We start from the raw sequence: 23,655 nt of genomic DNA on the forward strand, positions 1-23,655 counted from the left end.
TCATGATTATTACAGATTATAGCATTTAATTTCAGAATTCTTATGGAATGAGGACTATAAGAATTCAAAGTCATTTGTTCATATCCATTTAAGTAGCAAACCAAAAATCTAAGTCTTATCCCTTTCTTGATGTTTGGGGGGAAGGCTCAGACAAATGGGAAAAGTTCTTTTATATGATAGCACTGTTTTAAGGCTAGAAGAGGAATTAGAGAACTAGTTCAATTTTTCATTTTACACAGTTAGGGAAAAAGATCCATTGATTGCCCCCATCAAACTTAAAAGTAATTAAATTTGTTAAGAACACTTCTGCAGTGAATCAATCAGACTTAAGTATGATCAAAATGTATGCATCTCTTTTGAATACTCAAAGGCATTTCATTTAAGTGTGATTTGAAATTTGTTTTGATTGGTAAGGAAAATTTGATCAATCTCAATCAATTGAATAGGAGCAATCAATGAAAGAGAAAGATTAATTAAACTATGGCATAGTGGGGAAGGGTTAAGGAAAACCATCAACACTACAAATATCATGGAGAAGAGTCAAGATGAAGCCATCAACTATAACTATTTTCTCAAAAATGAAGGAAATTCTATTATACAGGGAAGTAAAAAATATCAGAATTAATTTTTTTCATATAGAAAGGGATGAAAGAAAAGAGAAAAAGCAAGGGAAAGGGGACAAGGACACAGAGAGAAAGGGAATATTCTTGTTGAGCCTATTAGTTAACAGAAATTATAATATACCTTTTTCTTCTTTCTCCATTTTCTGCAAACTGTTGTGCCTCAGTTCCCTTTTAATGTCCTGACCTAGTTTCCCCATTGTCCTATTTAGTTACTCTGCCTCAGGTTATAATCTTTCCCTCTTAATGTTTGAGATAAAGGTTTTATATCTTTAGGCTATAATCATTCCTTCTTAATGTTTGACAGGATAAAGGTCTATGCATTTTAGACATCATTAGAATATCAGTAACCTCTCCAGTACCTTCCTCCATTGTGTCATCCTACGTGCCTCCCCCCATTAAGTTATCCCCATCCAGGTACCTCCCCCATTATGTCATTGTTCTTGTTATTCTATAAAAAATCTTGCTCTCCTGATACTCAGGGCTGGATTCTTTGAGAAGATAGTCTCGTTCAGCCCTGGGACCAAACATGGACCATTTGGTCCCAGAAAATCTCTCCATTTAATAAACTATTAAATTGTTCTCTAATCTTTGTCTTGCTCAGTTTCTCTGGCATTACAAAACTTTCCCTCAACTGCAAATAATTCAAGTATTAATGATAGATGTAAATGTGAATTAGAGCATCAGCAAAAAACTGCCTATTAGGAATTTTCTTAATTGGTGGGTTTAGAATAATTATGACTACACTTGTATATTATGTTTAATATAAAGTCCATAAAGAAGGAAAATATGAAAGGACTATGATATTTTTCCTAGGCTTAAGTATCATGGCAGGGTCTTACACAGGTTTAAAAAAAAAAAACACACAAATTTATTTTCAGCAAAGTTAAATGACCCATTTAAGTTCAAACATAACAGATGATATGGTAGCAGAGACATAATTAAAATCCAAGTTTTCTAGATCAAAATCAAGTTTGCTTCTCTTTAAATCATTTTCTGTGAGTTTTTAAATATGTCATTGTACCCCTTTATTAACACTTGCAAATATCAAAGCACATAAGAGATAGTGAATTAATGTAATGGAAAAAGAGTTGAACATTATGTCAAGAAGACCAAGGAGATCAAATTTAACCTTCATACACTTACTAGCTTAGTTGTGTGACCATAGGCAGGATTTTTGTTTTCCTTCTTTCTTCTTCAATTTTCTTATCTGTAAAATGGCAATAATAATAGAATCTATTCCTCCCTTCCCCCTAGAGTTGGGAGGATTAAATGAGTAAAGTGCTTTTCAAAACTTAGTAAGTACACAAGTAAATGGGTGGGGGTGGATATATACATACACACATACATACATATTTTTTTAAATGCTAAAAGACAAAAATGTAGAAAATTGGCCTTTAGCTGAATTAGATTTACAGCAACCCTCCAAGTCTATAAAAGAGGTCCATAGAATATATATTTTATTTTCATGTTTTCCAAGTTACTCTTAAATCCTTTTTTCAGGAAAGTCAGACAGAGAATGGCTACTGTGTTGATGAAAGATTGAGATCACGCTATAAGAGTATTGTTTCAAGGCAATGGAAATATCTAGTCTATAGGAAGACAGGGACAAATCCACTACTGTCTAGATACAGTGACAAGGTAACATGTGGAAAAGGAATTAGACTTTTTCATCTTGGCCTGGGAGGACTAAAAAAAAGATGGAAAATCCAAAAACTTTCCAACAATTTATCTAAAAGTTGGATGAGATCATAAATTCTTCTTTACAGGAAGTTTTCAGGCAAACACTTGGAGTGAATGACCACTTGGTTGAATATATTTTATTATAATGTCTTCTTCAGTTAGGGTTTGAATTATATAGCATCTAAGATTCCTTCTGTCTCTGGAATTCTATGACTTTGTGTACATATTTGGAGTGTGAAATTAATTTATCAGAATTATTTCTTCAATGCCTAACTGAAATAGAATTACTGCTGAAATCAATTACCTAGGAAATGTGCTAATAAGGCAAGAATTACTAATTTGACTTATTAAGGAAATAATTTTCCCACAATCACAGACACATGACAACCATATGAACATGAGTCAACCATCTAAGAAAGCTACAGGACTGTTTATAGAAGTAAATGATGAGTTTATAAAGGAGAAGTTTTCCACTAATGGAAAACAAACATAATCTATGACTTGGCAATGGAATTTTAGTAATACCATAACTTAAAGTCATTACTGCTCTTCAAATCTTATTAGTCATTATGAATTTTGTTATTTTATTTCTTGGTCTTTTTTTGGCTTTTTTAATATATAGTCATACTACTCAGTTAGAAAGGAATTAACTGTATGGAATAATTGCTAGACAATTGGTCTCAGACAGAGGATGACCTAGGATTAGTCTTGCCCCTCATATACTGACTAAACAAGTAGAAATCCATTGGTGCTCCTGTAGTTTTCAAATGAATGAATGAATAATAATGCATTATTAAGTTATTACTATGCACAAAGCACTTGATCAACATATAGAAAAGTGGAGATAGTTCTTATTCTTAAGGAGTTCACATTTTAATAATTGAGATATACCATACAGAAAGTTTTAGCTACAAGTCAAATGGAAAAACCCTGAGGTCATTAGTATACTGACAAGGTAGATAGTAATTAATCAGCTTGATTCATCTGCTTGAATGTCATTTCTACTGATAAAACCCTATACCTTTCTGATGCCAAATCATTTGACAATGTCAAGGAGTTTGGCAGTGAGAACTTTCTTTTCTGGGAGGTCACGAGCAGTAGCTGCTCTGGAGGCAGGGGCTGTAGAATCTATAGAAACAGTTGCCAAGTTTTATCTTCATGGTGATTGCTTTTCCTGCATGAGAGCTGTAGCATACTAAAGAGAAGAAGCTGCTTTACATTCAAAGAGTAAGCTCCTAATGGGAAGCTCCCCATATCAAGGAAATTGCAGGCTCACTTAAAAAAAAAAAAATCAATTAGAATAAAGTTGGAAAATGCTTACAAATTAGACCAAATTTAAAAATGCAGCAGCGATAATAAAAAGAACATATGGATCTGGAATCAGAAAAGAATTCAATGTTTGAATCCAGTTCTAATGTTTAACAGCTTTGTGCTGAGAGAAGCCACATACCATCTCTGAGAGGAGAGGGAATTAATATATTATTTGTACTTCCAACCATATATGATTATTTGGAAGAAAGTGCTTTGAAAGTGTTCAAGTGCCCATGTCTTGTGAAAACAGGACATCTGTAATACCTCAGTATTTATTGTAAATCTCTCTTCCATTTGTCTACTCTGTTTAACATTCTTTGTAACAGTAGCAATGTGGCAGACATGATTCTCACTGTTTAAAACTACTTTATATTAATAACCACAAGATCATCACTTTAAGTCCCTAGTAGTGGATTAGCTTAGAAATAGTAGGTCTTAAAAATGCTTAAAACGATTGGATACTATAAAGAATAATGCTAAATAACTGAAATTATTACTTAAGTAATTTATATGATTTTTGGAAATATAGATCCACTTGTAATTGCATTAATTCTGGTTTCATTTTAAATAGGACAATTATAACTTTATTTTACTATTTGGCATTAAGAAGAAGTGTTGAGAAAATGCATGGATAAGGAAATTTGCAAGCTATGTGGTTTTAATCCAAGTTACCTCGGCTTAACTATATGAAACAAATACCTAACATAAATTTGATAATTCATTTTATTAGAAATATGGTTAGAAAAGTGAATTCTTCTTTGATTCTCTTGGATTGTAGATTGATTGTTAAAAGACTGATATAAATGTTTTAAAAATTCTTTAGAAATGGAGAAGATAACAGTTTTCTATGAAATTAGCATATATAATAGTATTATAATTTCCTCATCTTTGACAAACAGAATCCTAAGATTCTACCAACCTTGCTAATAGTTTGAAGTAATTAGGTACTAGTACTGAGTGCTGGGGTCTAGCAGCAAACTGGCAGCTGAGTCAATGTTCAGGTTAAAATATAGTGATATAATTTTAGTTGAGAATTAGAATTTATATAGACAAAAAAATTCAATTCATATCCCTGTGCATCATACCACACTGCCTAATTTCATAGTCAGTTACAAGTGAAGTTAGATAAGTATCTAGTCAAAACCAACTTTCAGAATTATTTGTAAGAAACTCTTGTTATAGAGTGCTTAGCATCCCACCTTGCCCCAAATTCCACATCAAGCACTATACACAAGTTGGCTAATTATTATCTTCAGTGCTCTATTCTTGTTGTCCTTAAAAAAAAATTTATCCTTCCCCAATAATATACTAAAACAATTTTTAACATGCAAAATATTTTCAAGTTCCAGATTTTATCTCTTCCTCCTATCTCCTCTCCCTAACACTGTAAGCAATTCTAATAGAGGTTAGATATATGCAATAGAGGTTATACATATGCAATCATGTAAAGCATTTCCATATTAGACATTATGTATAAGAATATTCAAACAAAAAATGACAAAGAAAGAAAGTGAAAATGGTATGCTTCAGCCTGCATTCAGACAATATCAGTTCTTTCTTTAGAGGCAGATAGCATCTTTCTTCATAAGTTCTTTGGAACTGTCTTAGATCATTGTATTATTGAGAATATCTGAGTCATTCACAGTTCTTCATAACACAATACTATAGTTCTGCTCACTTCACTTTTCATCAATTCATAAAAGCTTGTCCAAATTTTTCTGAAATCATTCTGATTGACATTTCTTATAGCACAATAACATTCCAACACAGTCATATACCACAACTTTTTAGTCATTCCCTAACTGATGGACATCCCCTCAATTTCCAATTCTTAACCATCACAGAAAGAGCTGCTATAAATATTTTTATATAAATAGGTCTTTTTATTTTTCTGTCTCTTTGGAATATACTCCTTCAACAGTTATTTATTTTACTTTTGTTTTTTTGGTCATATTTGCCAATCTGACAGGTGTGAAGTGATACCTCAAGGTTGTTCTAATGTGCTTTTGTATAATTAATAGTGATTTAGAGAAATTTTCATATGACTACGACAATTATGTAATACCATAAGTATTGCCTTGTACCATGCAGATTGAAAATTATTTAATTAATTCTGAAAACTCTCAAGGATGTCTGCCTATAAATTAAGGGGCCATGCCCTGTCAGCAACAGATAACATTCCTTAGAGCTTTTATGTCTAGACTGAAAATCAGTCTTGCATCTAGAATCTTAGAGTAAGTGATTTTTAAAAGCAATGGCTTATAATAAGGAAATAACAGCTATCAAATTTCTATGTATTTTCTAAATGATGCAAAATTAAATGCATGTTTATATTGTGAAACTTGGTAACACCAACATAATAAGAAAAATAATTTCTCTTGTAACTTGGATTATATTAGAGTTGTCTAAAAGATACATTTTATTAAAACTACTTCATTTTATTAGGAATATAAAATAGTTTTAAAAATCTCTTCATTGATTCTTAATGAGAATTCTGATAAGACCTGAGACTAGTTGCATGTAATTAATAGTTTTTTTAAACATTGCTAGTAATATGATATAACTTCTATAATGCTTAAACCTAAAACTAAGAGGTACAAAAAAAAAGCTATCTTCTTTTAATTTACATTATAAATCAGCTTATATTAAAGGAGTAAGTTCCATCTTCAAATGTCTTCAATTGCATTAAAGTTATATGTGATGGGATGAATGATTTTCTATGTAAGATAATTTGGAAATGTACTCAGCTGAATTGTGGTCACTTGATTGGTAATAGATTTTGTTTCATGTTATTGTTTGTGATATTGTAAAATTCAGTTAACTATTGTATCAAAGTTGCTGTTGGGAAAGCAGCATCTCTTAAATCTGAATTTTAGCTTGTAAAGGGCTGAAACTCTTGAGTCGTTGCACTGAGGTCAGTTCAAGCACTTAGGGCTAATTGCCAATTGGACAATACTCTATGGGCATGTGCTTGGGGAATGGCCCTTCCCACTATCCTGTGCTGGCTCCATAATTGTTGTAAACAGAGAATTGTAGTAGGGACTAGGGGATGGAGTAAGACTAGCCAGGGTTACTCTCTGGGCAGGAAATGAAGAAGGAAGGTTGCGGAGATTCTGCTTCCATCCAATTTAATCCTACCCATAAAGATCAAGAATAAAGACTAAGGACTTTTGTTTATCCTGACTCCAGCTGATTCTAAAGTATCCAGGGTGCTAATGCAGTCATCACATTAGATCATCAACTGAACTTCAAAAATGAAGGATAAAAAGGGAAAATAAAAAACTGTTATGTTATCAACTCTGCTGATCATATGTTTTAATATGATGAAGTACTATAATTTTAAGAAATTGGAAACTTCCAGGTTTGCCTAAATTAAAGAGGAAGTTTCATCTTGAATTTATTTGGCTATCACTTATGAAAATACAAAGTTGTTGGTAAAATTATTAAGGGTTATTATGGTAAAACTAAAACCTAGGAAGCATTTGATTGAGTATATTTTTAAGGGAAAAATGGATTGGTGTTTACTGTGTGGGGAAAAGTACAAAGAACATATCTTTAAAATTTCTTACCTATACATTTCTTATTACATATTTCTTGGGACCATCTAGTCATAAACTTGTATCAAACCTGTTTTGTGCTTCTATTACAAACATCTTTCAACAAAATGGTGTTGAAATTTTCAAAACTATAATGTAGAATTAATTTCATTTAACATTACTTGCATATCACTTGAAAAAAGTTGTGAAATTATATTCAAAATTATATGTAGAAGTTACATTTTTAACCAGGTTAGTCTTACCAGACATGCTAATTTTTGTAGGAATTAATATACCTTAAGAGATGATCTTATATAAGTAAATCCGTTTCTTTTGAAAGATTCTCTTTGAATAAATTATCCTATGTTCATTGTTTCTATGAAATTATGGATTATAATTACTCTACTGACAGCTTTTATACCAGCTTTATTTCTGGAGATACAAGAAATCTCCAGAGAAATGTTGTATGTATAAGAATTTCAACATAGGAGAATTGTAGGGACTTATTTTCTGGGTGTACAGATACAAATATTTAGAGCATAAGCCAAAACATAACTTCTAGGACTGTGTCATTTCAATGTAGAGCTATCTTCAATTACTGATTAGAGGATAGACAAGCATGGTGCAAGTGAAAGAGTGATGGATTTAGGGTTGGAGGTCCTGAGTTCAATTTTTCATCTTTATATCTTACCTCTGTGTCTTTCAAAAAGTCATTTAACTTTTCTGGATCTTAGTTTCTTCAACTGTGAAACCAGTTGTTTGGATTTGAGTATTTTTAACATCACTGTTAGCTATGATGTCAAGAATTTATTAAGATATTGTATATTACTGATTAGTTTCAGATATGCATCAGTAATGCAAAATGGTAACTCTTATTAGTGAGGCTTTTTGTTTCAGAAAAGCAACAGTAACAAAAACAAGCTATATGAAATTTACCTAGAAGTTGACATAAATTTGTACATTATAGATGTCAACATTGTTAACATTGATATTTTAATTATTACAAGCTTTTGAAAGCAATCATATGACAATAGATGGAAAGATAAAATGCATCTTGTCCCCTTGGAAAACAAACTACAAATTCTATAATCAAAAATCACTAAATTACTATTCAGAATCTGTTGCAAGCAATAAGCACAAGTCAGAGAGACAAAACAAACAAACAAACAAAAACTAATAGAAAATGAAATACCTTCACATATTAGACCATATTGCTTATTATCCTTAAAACCATTTACTATTTGTCTATGGATACTGTACCATAGAGTGCTATAAAAATCAAGGGAAATCAAGTATGGTTGTTAGAATTCTTACAAGGTGCTAAACCAGTGAAATTGATAGAGACAATGGTTGTTTAGCAGGGTGCTTAATAGTTCTCTACATGTACTTAGTACATATTAGAGTTCACACCTTTAAGAGAGCATATATGAGTTAGGAGCCTCAACCAGGATGCACTTTGGGAGATTTACAAGTCAGGATTCAGTGGAGGAGATTCACAAGTCAGAGACAGCAGTTGGGCAGAACGAAGGAAGACAGAAAAGTGGTGGCAGGCTGTCCTGTGGCGAACACTGAAAACAGGATCCCAAAGGTCTCTGGAAAACTAACCAAGCTTCAAGTGAAGGAGATAAGATTTTGACGGAAACAATAAAGGATTTGACTTTAACTCCTGGGTGCATTCGGGGTGATTATTACTTTGAAATGAAACTAAGGCTGCCTCCAGAAGCCCCCCAAGAAACCTGCTCCCAGAGAACACTACAGATGCTCCCAGAGAAGAGAACACTACTTATGGGGAAGGTGAAACTTATATTTTATTTTAAGAAATGTTAAGAAATAGAAGACCAGAGCACTGATTGATGCTGAATAAGTTATATTGATGCAAGAATAGGGACTGGACTTTTGATATCACTTATACTTGGAAGTCCTAAATGAGAAAAATCTCTTTACCAATGCAAATCAGCACATTCACTTTAATTTATAGTCTAGGATGAATTGGGTCACATGACCAGTACATGTCAGAGGGTGTTTTCTTCAAAACCTGAGACAAATCTCTACCCTCTATGATTAGTCCAGGATCACACAGATATTAAATTTCTTTGAGCCCACACTGGATGGAATTCAGGTCTTCCTGACTCTGGGCTCAACATTCAATATAATGCATTGAAGTTTCACATAGAATCCTAGATGAAAGCCTATTTTTGTTGTTTATGGAAATATTATTGTCCCATTTTTGGTGTTTATTAAATTCAGAATGAAAAACACATAATTTTAAAAGTTCAGTATTTAATAGAATGTGTGGTTTCATACGGGAATCCTTTCTCTTATTCTTTCTTTAAAATTTTTGTGTCTGCTTATTGTCAAATTCATAAAAACATTTTAAGTTAAAAAAAAAAACACACAACTGTGAATTATTTCCCAAATCAAGAAAATCTAATTATCCTCTAGCATAATTTTACTTACAAATCAAATCAAAAGTAAGATGATAAAAAAGTGAGTATAGCTCTCTAGAGCTACCTCAAAGGTTATTCCAGTAGAGTACATGCACTGAACATTCTAGGGATCTGGAAAGACTTTGAATAGGGCCATTTTCCAAGAATCAATCATCTCAATACAGAGATGCTCATTACCATATGAATCTTTCTAAAGTTCATAACTAGCAGGGAGAGAGAAACTTCTGTGTGTGTGTGTGTGTTTTTCTAGTAATGGTGTGGAAGAAATAATACATTTTTCTCTTTTCCTTTATTGTGCTCTCTAAATATTTTTCCTTTTAAAAGAAAAAGTTACTGAAGGAGCCCTATAACATTTATTTATAAATATGGTTTAAAAAATAGTAACACTTTTGAAGAAGGAGGGTCATTCCAAACTAAAGATTTATCAAGTAGTATTTGAAAATTACTAAATATTCCATGCAGGGTGAGATAAGCTGCTAAATAAGAATCAGAGAGAATTTTATCTTTAGGTCTCTTCATTGTCATAAAGAACTTGAAAGAATTTAATATAGCCTAGAATAAAGAAAAGAAGAATTTGAATGTTAAGGTTAGACTCAGGGAAAGTAAAGCACTACTTTGGAAGGTGGAGCTTATCTCTCAGGAACAGGGTGGTAAATTATTCTGCTTAGAAGCCAATTCTTCACAAAACTCATAAACATTCCAGAAGGATTTATCAGCAAAAGAATTAACATAAACCCAAGTATTTTTTAAAATGTAAATACAGTTATTTGTTGACATAAAGAAATAAATATGTAGAGTTAGTATAAATATAACACTATAAAAACTTGGTGTGTCCAATTCATTTTGAGATAATTTGGTCTTATTTTGAATAGTGGATATTTATATTTGCAGATCTTGCCCCATGGAAGTCAAGCTAATGAGTTATAGTAACAAAACTTTTGCTATCAGAAATTAAAAAAAAAAAAAAGAAATTTAAAAGGTTATTTGACCACTGGCCAAGGGTTTTCTATATCAGCTATTTTAAAGATTCTTAGACCAGAGGTAGCGTGGGAAATTATTAATGAGAATCTTTCAACCAATTTCCAAGTAGGAAATTAGGGCAAAAGATGAAGATGATGTAACAAAACTATTTACTAATGAACATAAAATATCACTCACCAAATAAGGCCGGTAATTTACTTATTTTTTAACCTAGTTAACAATATATATTCCTTTAGTGGATTTTCTTTTTTATTTGGAACATTCACCTATAAGATTTTATTTTTTAATTTTTAATAATAGCCTTTTATTTTCAACATTCATACAAAGATAACTTTCAGTACTCACCCCTACAAAACCTTGTATTCCAAATTTTTCTCCCTCCCTTCTCCCCATCTCTCTCTCCATATATAGTTTAAACATGTGCAATTTTTCCAAACACATTTCCACATTTATCATGGTACACAAGGAAAATCAAACCAAAAAGAAAAAAACAGTGGGAAAGAAAAAAAAAAAAAAACACAAACAACAAACAACAAAAAAGGTGAAAATACTATGTTGTGATCCACATTGCTCTTTCTAGATGCGTTGGTTCTCTTCATCACAAGTCTATTGGAATTAAGCCAGTAATTTATAAAACTGCTAATTTCTCTCATGAGCAGGTAAAGTCACTAATAAAATATTTATCACCTATTACCCCATACTGATAACATGTTCTAGGAGTTTACTTTCTAAATAAACATTGCAAAAAATAAATACTTGTAATGTAATTTTATCTATTATTTCTATAATACAGTTTATTCTAACACTGGTACTGTAACATGGCCTACTGGCTAGAGAGCTATTCTTAGAGCTTAAAAATCTTGGGTTCAAATCACCCATCAAACATATACCGGTTGTGTGACCCTGGGTAAATCAATTAATCTTCAAATATTCCAATAAAATAGGAAACTCTTTTGAAACAGGTGCCTATCCATTTAGGTAAAGTAAATTCCTTGTCAGACGTTCTCTACATTGGTAAAATAACCAATTTACTTAAAAAATACTTAAAGCCACATTAAAAAAGAAAACACAAAAAATAAAACAAGAAAAAAATGAATAAAGTTTTTGAAAGGTATGCTTCAATTTGCATTTAGAGTTCATCAATTCTCTCTGGAAGTGGATAGCATCTTCATGAATTCATTTTTTGTCCTCTCCATCTGAGACAGATCTTTTCCTTTTCAATTTCTTCTTGATCTCTCTATTATTGCCATCTCTCTCTTTCTCTCTCCCTCTCTCTCTCTCTTTCTCTCTCTCTCTCTCTCTCTCTCTCTTTCTCTCTCTCTCTCTCTCTCTCTCTCTCTGTCTACCTGTCTGTCTGTCTGTCTCTCTCTCTGTCTCTCTCTCTCTTTCTTTGTATCTCTAGTACCAAAGGCAATGCTTTATCATAAAATAAATATTTGTTTAATAAACCTTAGTTGGCAATCCTCCAGTTTTCTAGTTTTAAAAGAAAGGAGAAGAGTATCTTTTTTCTACCTTTGGAATAGGCTAGGACTTGAGGCAGAATAGAAAGGATTGATTACAAAGGGCAATATAAAAATAAAAGCTGTTTAAATGAAGGATGTACTAGTATTATAAGGATGTACTTATATATAATTATTAGAATGCACTTATAACCATAAGTGCTATGATGGTGATTTCTGTTTTTATCTTTTATGACATCTATACTGGCTTACATATGGTAAATTCTTGACAAATATTCTATTAATAAATGAGTGATTGGTAATTAGAAAGGACCATAAGGCAAAAGGAGGTCAACAGCACTCCTGAGGAAAGATACAGGAGAACGATAATAGAGTAGAGAAAGGGACTTAAGATTTTGTTCAGCACAGCACTATCTGAATATGGATAGTCAATAATGATTTTTGACAATGTGAGAATAGACTCTGCTAGAGGCAAAAAATGCATATTTTCACTATACAGTGCTGGATTTAGCTTACATTAAAATGCATAAAAGTAAGTTAAAAAAAAAAAACTGAACTGGCTAATGAAAATGCCTGTGGTCTAGATCAAGGCCAAAACTGCTAATATAGATATGCTCTTTGTCTTTTCATTTTCAGTTACCAGAAACTCTGCCTCATTATTTATGAAAGGATTTTATCTCCTTTGAGTGCAAATAGCTTAAAAATGATAACTATAAAGCTTCTAACTTCTGTTTTATAACTTTTATAATTCATTCTGGATTTTTTTTAAAAGCTTGTTAATAATATATTTTTTGTTTCAATCATGTTTTTGATACTTTTATCTGGGAATACTTGCTGTAGAGTTATTTTTTTCTACAAGCTAAATATTTAAACATGGAAAAGTTCTCTTTATTTAGATATATTTTTAGATAACTATGACTTCACTAAAAGATATTATTCAAAGATTAGAATTTAGTCAATTGTTGAAGAATTCAATTGGGTAAGAAATTGCCACTATAGAAAAATGACTAAATGCATTCCCAAACTTGAAAATATACTTTATTTCATCCAAGAACACCAGCTTTTTTTTTTTTTTCCAATGGCAGATCTCTACCTGACCTGCCTCCCACTCCCTGTAAGAACATAGTTTATAGAAATTTTACCATAATAAGTAGAGGCTTGTGTTTCCATAAGGTAGAAATTTTACCATATTAAAGAGAAGCTTTGGTTTCCACAGGATAGGAAACAAAACTCTGCATCTGTAAATGTAATCTGTCTTATGTGTTCTCGAGTTGTTGATAACTTGACATAATTGAGTCCTTTGTAGTCTTATGCATTGGTAAAACTATTTGCTAGCTATCCCAGTAGTGGAGTTAAACAATCATTTAATAAACTGGATTTTTTTTTTTACCTGGGGCAAGAGGCAAGTGAAGTACCTTCAAAAGAAGTATAACCCAGGTATGGAATAGACATTACAAAAAAAAAAAAAAAAATGAAGGTAAGAGATGAACTGCACAGTTTCAGTAATAGTAAGTAGATTATTTTGACAAGAGCATAGACTTCATGAAAGAGAATAATAGGAAATAAGTCTAAAAAGGTAGACTGACCAAATTGTAAAGAATTTTATTCTATAGATAATAGGGAATTACTGAAGTTTTGGTTTTTTTGTTTTGTTTTGTTTTGTTTCTTTTTTTTTTAAACTAAAGAATAGTAACACGGACAGATGTGCTTTAGTAAGATAATTTTGGCATCTTGTTTAGAGCAAAGACCATAAGGGGAATCCAGTTAATAGTAGTCTATTGTCTATTGTAGTCTAAAAAAAAGGGGACACACATGTGTAAAAATATTTGTAGCGGTCCTTTTTGTAGTGGAAAGGAACTAGAAACTAAATGGATTCCCATCAGTTGGGGAGTAGGTGAATAAGTTATGACATATGAATGTAATGGAATATTATTTTTCTATAAAAAATGTTCAATAGAATAATTTCAGAAAGGCCTGGAGAGACTTATATGAACTGATGCTAAATGAAATGAGTAGAACCAAGAAAATATTGTTCACAGCAACAAGATTATGTGATGATCAACTATGATGGATGTGGCTCTCTTCAAAAATTTCAATAGACTTGTGATGGAGAGAGCCATCTGTATCCAGAGAGAGAACGATGGAGACTGAATGTATACAGATCACAAGAGTATTTTCACCTTTGTTGTTGTTGTTGTTATTGTTATTGTTGCTGTTGTTTGATTGCTTGTTTTTTTCTCCTTTTTTCTGATTTTTTTCTTGTGCAGCATGATGAATGTGGAAATATGTTTAGAAGAATTGCATGTGTTTAACTTAACCTATGTTTAATTATTGCTATCTAGGGAAGGGAGAAGCTGGGGAGGAAGGGAGAAAAATTTGGAAATAAAAGGTTATGCAAGGGTATGTGTTGAAAACTATGTTTGCATTTATTTTGAAAAAATAAAAAAAAACTATTATAAAAATTAAAAGAAGGGATGAAATAGTTTGTAACCTTACTAATCTTAATCATTATTTCTTCCCTGATCCAAAAACTGAACATTCCTCAGCATTTTATCCACCATCACTACTTCCAATCCCGAGACTTTCTGTCAATTTGTTCAAAGATAGGAGAGGAAGATAAGGTGAGAAAAAGAAAAAAAACATACACAAAGTAAGGAAATATGAGAAAAAGGGTAGGAGATTGTAGTGCTGAAGAACAGTTTTCATTTTTTCTAGGTCATAAAGAAGAATTAAAGGTACCTAAAGAATGTTCATTTGATGCCCTTTTCCCAATCCCACATCAAAGATATCTTTAAAATAAAAGACATTGGTATTAGCTCTATACTTTTAATCCTTTTTATCTCTATATGTACATATCAAAGGATAACATCACAGTTTAAGTAAGAGTATGAAAGCTATATTCTTAATAAAAACATCTCTCTTCATAAGAAATCATACTGGTTAGGGAGAATTTGCTGGTTCTCAGAAACGGTCTAACAAACGTAGCAATAGGTTCAGTACATCCACTTGGTAATACTAGATAAACTTTGCTTCTTCAAACTTCAGAAATGATTAAAAAGTTCATTCAATAAAGTCCTTATTTCCCACAGAAGATTAACAAAGGGAACATGCACTTAGAAGGCAGACAATCTTATTATTCCATTAAAATATGCACATATATAAGAACTATTTTTATAAGGAATGAAAATGTCATATCCTATGGTTAATACAAAATCAATTTTTAAATACCATAAAAGAACTCAATAAACATTTTTTGCTTATTGGAAAATACATGAAAATAATATTAGTTTACAATACTGCATATCTTCTGGTAAAGAAAAAAATATCAGTGTAACCAAGGGAAATGTTTTTTGAGACTGAGCTGCTGAAACAGCAGAAGGCATAAAGTACCAGCTTTTCATTCAGGGTCTAGTTGCTGCAATTATATTTTATTTGTTTCAAAATATTAAACTTAGCTTCTTTTGCATTCAAAGGTACTTTAAAATGAATGTATTTAATGAAGCAAAAGGTGAAAAATGCCCAAAACACTGAGCTTTTTCAAAAGACAATTTTATGCTAATTATTATGAAAAGTGTGTAGGTTTAATGCATTCTCCTTTCATAAAAATCTCAGTGTTTGTGCCCAAAAGATTTATAGTGATTTTCTACATAACAATGGAACAAAGTTAAAAATTTATGTAAGGTACAAACTGATAATAAGCATTGACATTAATCAAACATTTTCTTTAAAAAATCTTTTTGCCTTTCAGAACTTCTCAAATTACAATTTCAAGCATGAAATATTCACTTAATTTTCCCTATGATAAAATCATTAAAAGACAAATCAAATGAAGCTTCAAAGTTGGAATGTATCAAGAGTGATATATCATCTTACACATAATTAATTCTGCATAAAGTAACTCAAAAATATATTTGAAGTGTCAGTACAAAGGTTAGTGCTATAATTTCATATAATAGAGACATCTTTCATCTTTTTTTTAAAAAAGGACAAACTTATTGTGACACGTCACAGATTTCTGCCAGTCTTAGAGGGCATCTATTCCTTTCACCAAGTTCTTTGTTAATATCTTTCTAAATATCGATAAATTCAATTAGACTTTATTTAGACTTGATTTAACCATCATTCCTTACTTACTTTATAAACAACATATAAATAAGTAGGATGATGAATTTATTTAGAATAAATGTTTATAATTTCATAATTCACTTATTATTTATCATTAAGGACTTATTCCTTCTTTTATGGTTACCCTAAAACATATATAAAAAAATTTTACATTATTGAATTAATATGGAAAAGTGAAATAATAGGTATGATCTTCAAATGCAAACTATAAATAAGTTCATGTCAATTTTATGCTTTAAAAAAATGGAAATATTTTCTTAAAAATTGGTAAGGATATAAAAATATCACCCCTTAGAGGAATATAGGGTGTTAATTTAAGATAAGTTATTTAAATTTATATTGAATACCTGATTACAATGATATTTGTATGGAGCAACAGATTTTCAATGTCTGAATCAAGTCTCTTTCCCAGATAAACTTAAAGAACAATGTGCACAATCTATCATCATTGGCATTCTAAATTGTTTATAAAATAGCTGAAATAAAGATTCTTTTTTAATGAAGTTTTTTTTTGTTTTTTGGTTATAAATACTGTAAATAATAACCCAGCTCTGTTTTTAAAAGGAACAAATGATGAATAGCATTTAATGGTTTCATATATAGAAATATGTATATATTTATACATATATGTACACATATAACTTTATATACATATTCAGTTTTTTCTTAATTGCATGTAGACAACATTCATTATAGGACGGCAAGATAAATCTACATTTTTACCAAATGGTTGTCACTATGTTTAATAGCATTTCCGTATTTTTAATTTATTCAACTATTGACCTTAACACTTTCAAATTTGATTTTTAAGTTAGAAGGCAGCCTGAAATGTCTTATGTGTATCTTGTTTGTTTTCAACCTCAAATTCAGTTCATCTACTCAGAAAGGTTTTTAAAAATAAGACAATTATTTTTGTAGTATTTGTTTTAGAAACCCCTAGAACTAGAGTACCCAATCCTCTCTCCTAGCCCCATGTTTTTGATTTGTTGCCAAAGAGATAAGGAGTATGAGCTTAACTAGACTCAAACAATTATAATAATGGAATGAGAAAGGTTATAAAATCATAAAATGGAGGAACTTTTAAAATGGTCATTGCAACATTTCTAACACTTTATTTTTCTACTATGAATGTTTTCTTTCTCATTCAGGATTCTTCTCTTTTATTTTGGAGAGAGAAAACCTGGACTCTCAGGGTCTAAACTGGCTGCTTATAGCTTAGGTGATGGTTATATCAGTAGCCTGACAGACAGGAGGAAAAAAGCTGATTAGCCAAAGACCACATCAAGGAGAGAGCAATGTTCTTGTGTTCAACAAGATTTTTGATTGGACTCTAGTGGGTGACTAGCTTTAGTAAATGAGGTGAAATTGAGAAAGATATAAGCCCAGACTTATTTTATAGGGTAGCTGATTGAGGAAATAAGTTCAAAATTCTAGAGCTAGAAGGAAACTCAGAAACGGAGAGACTGACAACAGTCAAGTATGAGAGAGCTCATAATGAAGTGATAATGATGAGATGACATTCCTCTCTCTTGAAACTTTATTATAAGGCAAAGACTTAAAACATTTGAATACTAAATGCTTGGCTGGAGGAGTCAAGATTTCAGACATGGTAAGAACAAAGGTGCTTACTTCAGAAACCTAACCCTGTACATTTGATTTTTTTTTAATGTCATTTTAGTAAATGCATTTCAATTTACATGTGAGGGGATATTCCTTTTAGAGTTATGTTGACATAGGTAAATTTTATGGAATGGGGGGATAAATTTCATAAATTATGAATTACTGTAAAGATTAAATAAAAATCTTTGAAAGGAGTAGGGCTGGGTAGACCTGGGTGACAAGTAAGTCCTATCCACAAATGCCTGGTTGCTTCAGCTAAAGCTGAGCTTGTTATCTGATTTGATTGTTATCCCAGTTTAGAGGTGACCAGTAGGACCTATGAGCACAAGTGCAATGCAAATGATTGGAACAGCTAAAGCTTGGAGGGCCACCTGGTGACTTGTATGGATATTGCATTCTAGGTATGTACTCAACCATACACCTTTGTATCAATGTAAAATAATTAATAATAATAATAATAACTTATATGGGCTTTTAGGATTTGTAAATGTTTTATGATATAATATCACTTCATCCTCACAATAACTCTAGAAGTAAAAGTTACCATTACTCCTATTTTACAGATATGGAATCTAAGGAAGACAGAAGTCAAATAATTTTGCCAAGATGACAGGGCCCTTTATATTATAATTAAACAAAATTCAACTAAGTCAAAGTAGCAGTTTACATCAATCTGAAAATCAACCTCATTCAACAATCAGAATAGAGATGCTCTTAAAAGCGGTTTTATCTCTTTTATATCTCTGAACACTCTCCAGATATCTTGGGGCTTACTGGCTAGATTTCTTTCTTAAAGAACAACCTTAAACCAAAACTAATCTGATTTTAATTGGTCACCAATAGGTCCTAGGCCAAGCCCCATTTGGTCACTGTTTGGGTCCTGTTTGAATGTATATAGCGATCATTTCTGCTTTGATCAGAAACCCTGAGGGTCTTCTCCTCCCAGATTCATTCCTTCATTCATTTAAATACATTTTTTTTTTTTTTGGACTAGGAAATTCTGGTCTCGATTGCTACTTAGCTTTCATCACTGAATGGATGCAGCCCCAGTCAAACCAAGACCAGTTAATAACCCTTAGATTAAAAAGGCCAATGTGTCCCATCTTATCCAGGGCCATCTCCAGTCATCCTGGCCACTGGACCCAGATAGCTCTGGAGGGGAAAGTAAGGCAGGTGACTTAGCACAGCCCTCCCTCACTTAAATAAAATTCACTTGCATGTCACAGCATCATCTCCCTGATCATGGTCCTGTTCCAGAATGAAGAGCAAACAAGAAATAATAACAAAAGTGGGTATAGAAGAGAGGAGATGACTCATTGGCATGCAGGATGTGATACCCAGCAGCATTTAATTAGTTCAGTCTTCATCATTTACTGTGATGTCATTAACTCCCAAATCAGGTAAAACTTATATTCAACTATATTTGTTTTAATACTTTAAAGTTCTGGAAGCTAACCTTCTGGTGATGAGAGTCTCTGAGCTTAGCTAGATTGATCATTAGATCCACTATTTACTATGAAAGAATTTTGTTGTTATTTGTTTTCATTTTATTTCTCTATCCATCCTCAAATGTTCAGATACTACTCCATCATAAGTTTGTACCAGCTACTTCTATAAGTTGGCAGGACTTAACAGAACATATAGTATCATGGCATAGTCTTTGAAAATCCAATGGTTATCCTCACACTGTGATGAAACACTGGAATATGATTTTAAGAAAGCAATTTTTTAAAATGTATGTATCAATTACATAATGTTACCACTTCTATATTTTAACCTAAAAAAACCTATGCTAAGCTTATAACTAATGTCCATCTGACAATCAAAAAATAATTATGAATGGAGGAAAAATGGTGAAATCATCCATTTGGAAATGGTTATGATATCAAAAGCATTTTGGAGATCTTACACATAAATGTAGTTTACATATTTTATTATGTATATTATGATAATAATTTATATTGTTTCAATATGCAATACGAAACTTATGCAGAAGCAAAAGATATATTAGAATATGAGCTCTTTGAGGAAAGACTATTTTTTCTTTCCTTTTTCTCCCCAAGACTAGAATATAATTTCTTAAATATTTTTGGACTGAATAATGAGACTAATGAGTGAAATACAGTCAGTTTTTAGAAAATTAACCCATAAATATATTCATGTATCCCCAAGAAAAATGTCCAAGGACAGCAATTTTGCTATTGTGGTTTTGTTACCAAAAACACCCCAGAAAGATGGTAGTTCTGCATAAGCAGTGCCTATTAGGCATGGTAAACATTTCACTAGGAATAAATAAACTGAGAATGTGCCTGAATGGGGAAGTTTTATTTTGTTGATTAGCACTTCAGAAATGGTGCTAAGTTGCTGAATTAAATAAGAATCATTACTTTAACATCATAAATTTAAGTTAGGTAGTCAAGTCAGCTCGCATTTGTTAAGTGCCCACTATGTTTTGGACTCTGTATTAACAGATAAAGGCACAGAAACAAAACAAAGCAAAATATAAAACCTGTTTTTATGTTCAAGGAACTCTTAGTCTAAGGGGAAAACAATATGCAAGCATCTACATACAAGATAAATTTAGAGCAATCTCAGAGACAAGGCACCAAACTTAAAAAGACTTCTTACAGCAGTTGTGATTTATTTGAGAGTTGAAGGAATCCAGAGAAGGTAAGAGGCAAAGACGAGAAAGAACATTCTGCACATGAAAATGCCTGGGGAATAGAGATGGACTGTCAGTTTCTAGTCCTGGAAAGGAACTTAGAAGCATTATAATTCAGTCCCTTCATTTAACAAATAAGGAAATCAAAACTCAGAGAAATTAAATGGTTTGTCAAATGTCACAAAGTAGAAAGAGCAAGAATTTGAACCCAGATCTTCTGAATCTAGCCCCTCACATCTCTGTACCAGGCTGCCTCCTTTCTCAAAAGATCTGACATTTTCACTAGCCTCTGTACTATTATGACACTGCAAAAAATTCAAGTAAATAGGTATTCCAGAAATCTCTAAAAGTAGGGAGAGCAAGATGAAGGAGTAGAAACCAGATAGTGAAGAAAAAGCTTGCTGTTTTGATCACTAAAGTCCTTCACTATTTTATAGCATCAATTTAGGTGACATTTAGAAATGTCTACTTTCTCTGGAAAATTAGATTTTTCTACTAAAAAAAAATGCATCTAAATCATATCTTTTCAATATATCAATATTATATCACAAAATATCAAAAACTGTCACTGCAAGGAATTTTATGTAGCCCAGACTTGAGAGGAGGGATATGTAAAGGCTACCACTAAAATGATACTGAGCAAAGCAAACTAGCATTTCAGTGATGTTTCTGTGCTCCCAGCTTGATTCAACTTCTTTGATTTCTGTCTGATCCTGCTTCATCATCTTCTGAGCTGTGCACATCTGTGCTCATCATAGCTTTGTTCTAGTTTGCCTACCCCTTTGTATAGGCCTGACTGACTTCCCTGACCTCCTTTGTGTGATTATTATATTTTTCCAAATCCCCTGTCTATATTCAACTGCTACTTTATTTTAGGATTTCAAATTCTCTGATTCTAATACCTCCCTCTCCTGTGCAAAAGGTCTATGATTTTATTGGTATTGTGACTTCCTCAACTGACACCAATTACAACTTTTTCCATACTTTATTAAATGATCTTCATGAGGTACTGTGAACAAAAACTTAGCTCTCCAGACTTGAGTTCCTTTCACCCAATTGAACTTGTTCTAGAATGCCAGATATCATCACTGTATTGTCAATTGAGACTCCCTCAGCTTTGAGGACCCATCAGAATCTGCTCTGTTTCTACAATTTCTGAGAATTCAAACTTACTTGCACAATATAACAAGGAATCAGAATTAGTCTTCAATATGTTATATGATTCATCTGATTTTACAAATTTTTAAATTTCAATTTTACTATGAAATATATACATATGCTTGAATCTTTTGTGCATTTGCACTTACTAGCATCTTCTCAATTTGAATATTGAAAGACATTGTAAATTATTCTCATTAAATCACGTTTTGTGGATATTTAATTAATCCTAACAGCTTAATTTCGGCTTTACAATCAATATGTTATTGAGGTATCTGCCCCAACAAAGGAAATTTCCACAACTGGAGGTTTTTTACACCAATCAAGTCAAAAGTCCAAATGAAAGTATAAGCTGCCTTTCCACTCAACCTATCACATGGGGGAAAAATCCTTCAGCTCATTCATTATTTTCTGTCAACTCTAGAAAGGTAAAGTCATTGTGGCATGGAGGGCCACTGATAGAATTCAGTTGCAAAAAGTCATTGTTTTGATTATTTTCCAAAATCAGTAAAAGTATTTGTGAAACTTTTATGTGAGTTAGACACTGGCAAAAATAGCTTTTTTCCCCTCTTAACTTTTTAATGATTTCTTGAGAAAGTACTTGAAAATAATATTCTTCAAGTACCAAAGAGCCAAAAAATTTTTTTTTAAAAAATATCATTCTGAAATAATTTATATGGTATATATATATGAGATGATATTTCTTAACATTATTTAATATATACATACATTTTTTGGGGTTTATAGGCATCTATATGAATAAATGTCATATCATTTCTTTCAAAATCATTTCACATATTTCATTTGTTTGTTTTCAAAAAAATGGAAATAATACTAACCTGAAATTAAAGCCTATTCGATGCCATGAGCTAATATAATTTTTTTAATAAAATATCATTAATATAAATGAAAATTACATTATCACATTATTTTAAATGCTACTTATATATTGACAACACTCTTTTCTTCAATTTCATGCTGGGAACTCCTTTAAATAGGAAGATGATTTTAATTGCAAATGTACTCATCTCTATAAAATTATTGCCTAATTTCTATCACTTACAGTTTCTTTTCATGGGCAATATTCCCTCAAGGAAAATATGAATTCCAACCTTAACACAGAGAAAAGCTAACAATTATATTTCCAATTAATATAATAACTTTAAAAAGCCTTGTAATATGATTTTTCTATTTCATAAAATGAAATACTTTCACATCTACTTCTGGCCTTGGTGATGAAGTAGCTCTGTTATAGAAATCATAACCAATTGCTACAACCAAAAGATTAGATATTTGCAATGGAATCATATATTTTCCTTGGGCATTTCAATTGAATTAAAGCTGTTTTATAATTGTTGAATGTTTTACCAAGTAATATGGAACTATAGAAAATAAGATGTATTTTTCTGTCCTCTAATAGGGCTTTACAATTAGAAGTATGTAGTCCCTTTTCTAGACCCTATTTTGTTTGCCAATCTTTAGCTCTTAGGAATAGTAAAGTTTGGTTCCACATTCCTGGTATCGTATTATCTCTATTCTTCCAGTTTAGTGTGGAGCATTCAGCAGATCACAAGACCAAATATATTTTTAAATTTGAAAGTGATCAGAAGTCCTCTAGCCTAATTATTTTATGGGACAGGATGCTTATTCTCTGTGGAGTTATACGTAGTTTGATCACCATATGAGAAATTAAGATTTGAATCCAAGTGAGCCTAGGAAAGAAAGTACAGGCAAAATATTGGTAGAATGTTATAACATAACTGAATGCCATGTACCTTTAGCCATATTGACATTATAAAGGAACACATTTGAAGTTGTTTATTTTTGTTTTCCTTTTTATATGTTGATAACTATATTCTAAGATAATCTGTTTCTTTTGCAATTTTATGTGTTTTATTTTGAAATGAGTTAATAATAATAATAATAAAGTTTATAGCGCTCACTGTATACCAAGCACTTACACACATTACAATTATCTCATTTTATTCTCACAATAACCTGGGGAGGGAGATGCTATTATTATTCCCATTTTATAAATGAGAAAAACTAAAA

At 31.6% G+C, this 23,655-nt stretch overlaps 1 protein-coding gene across 6 annotated transcripts in view; it reads right to left on the reverse strand.

Annotated features, from left to right (window-relative positions):
* ADGRB3 (adhesion G protein-coupled receptor B3) overlaps positions 1 to 23,655 on the reverse strand; it is an 856,580-nt gene that overhangs the window by 741,703 nt on the left and 91,222 nt on the right. The window lies entirely within an intron of this gene.

This window comes from Sarcophilus harrisii, chromosome 4 (genome assembly GCF_902635505.1).
Source record: "Sarcophilus harrisii chromosome 4, mSarHar1.11, whole genome shotgun sequence".
Taxonomy (NCBI): Eukaryota; Metazoa; Chordata; class Mammalia; order Dasyuromorphia; family Dasyuridae; genus Sarcophilus; species Sarcophilus harrisii.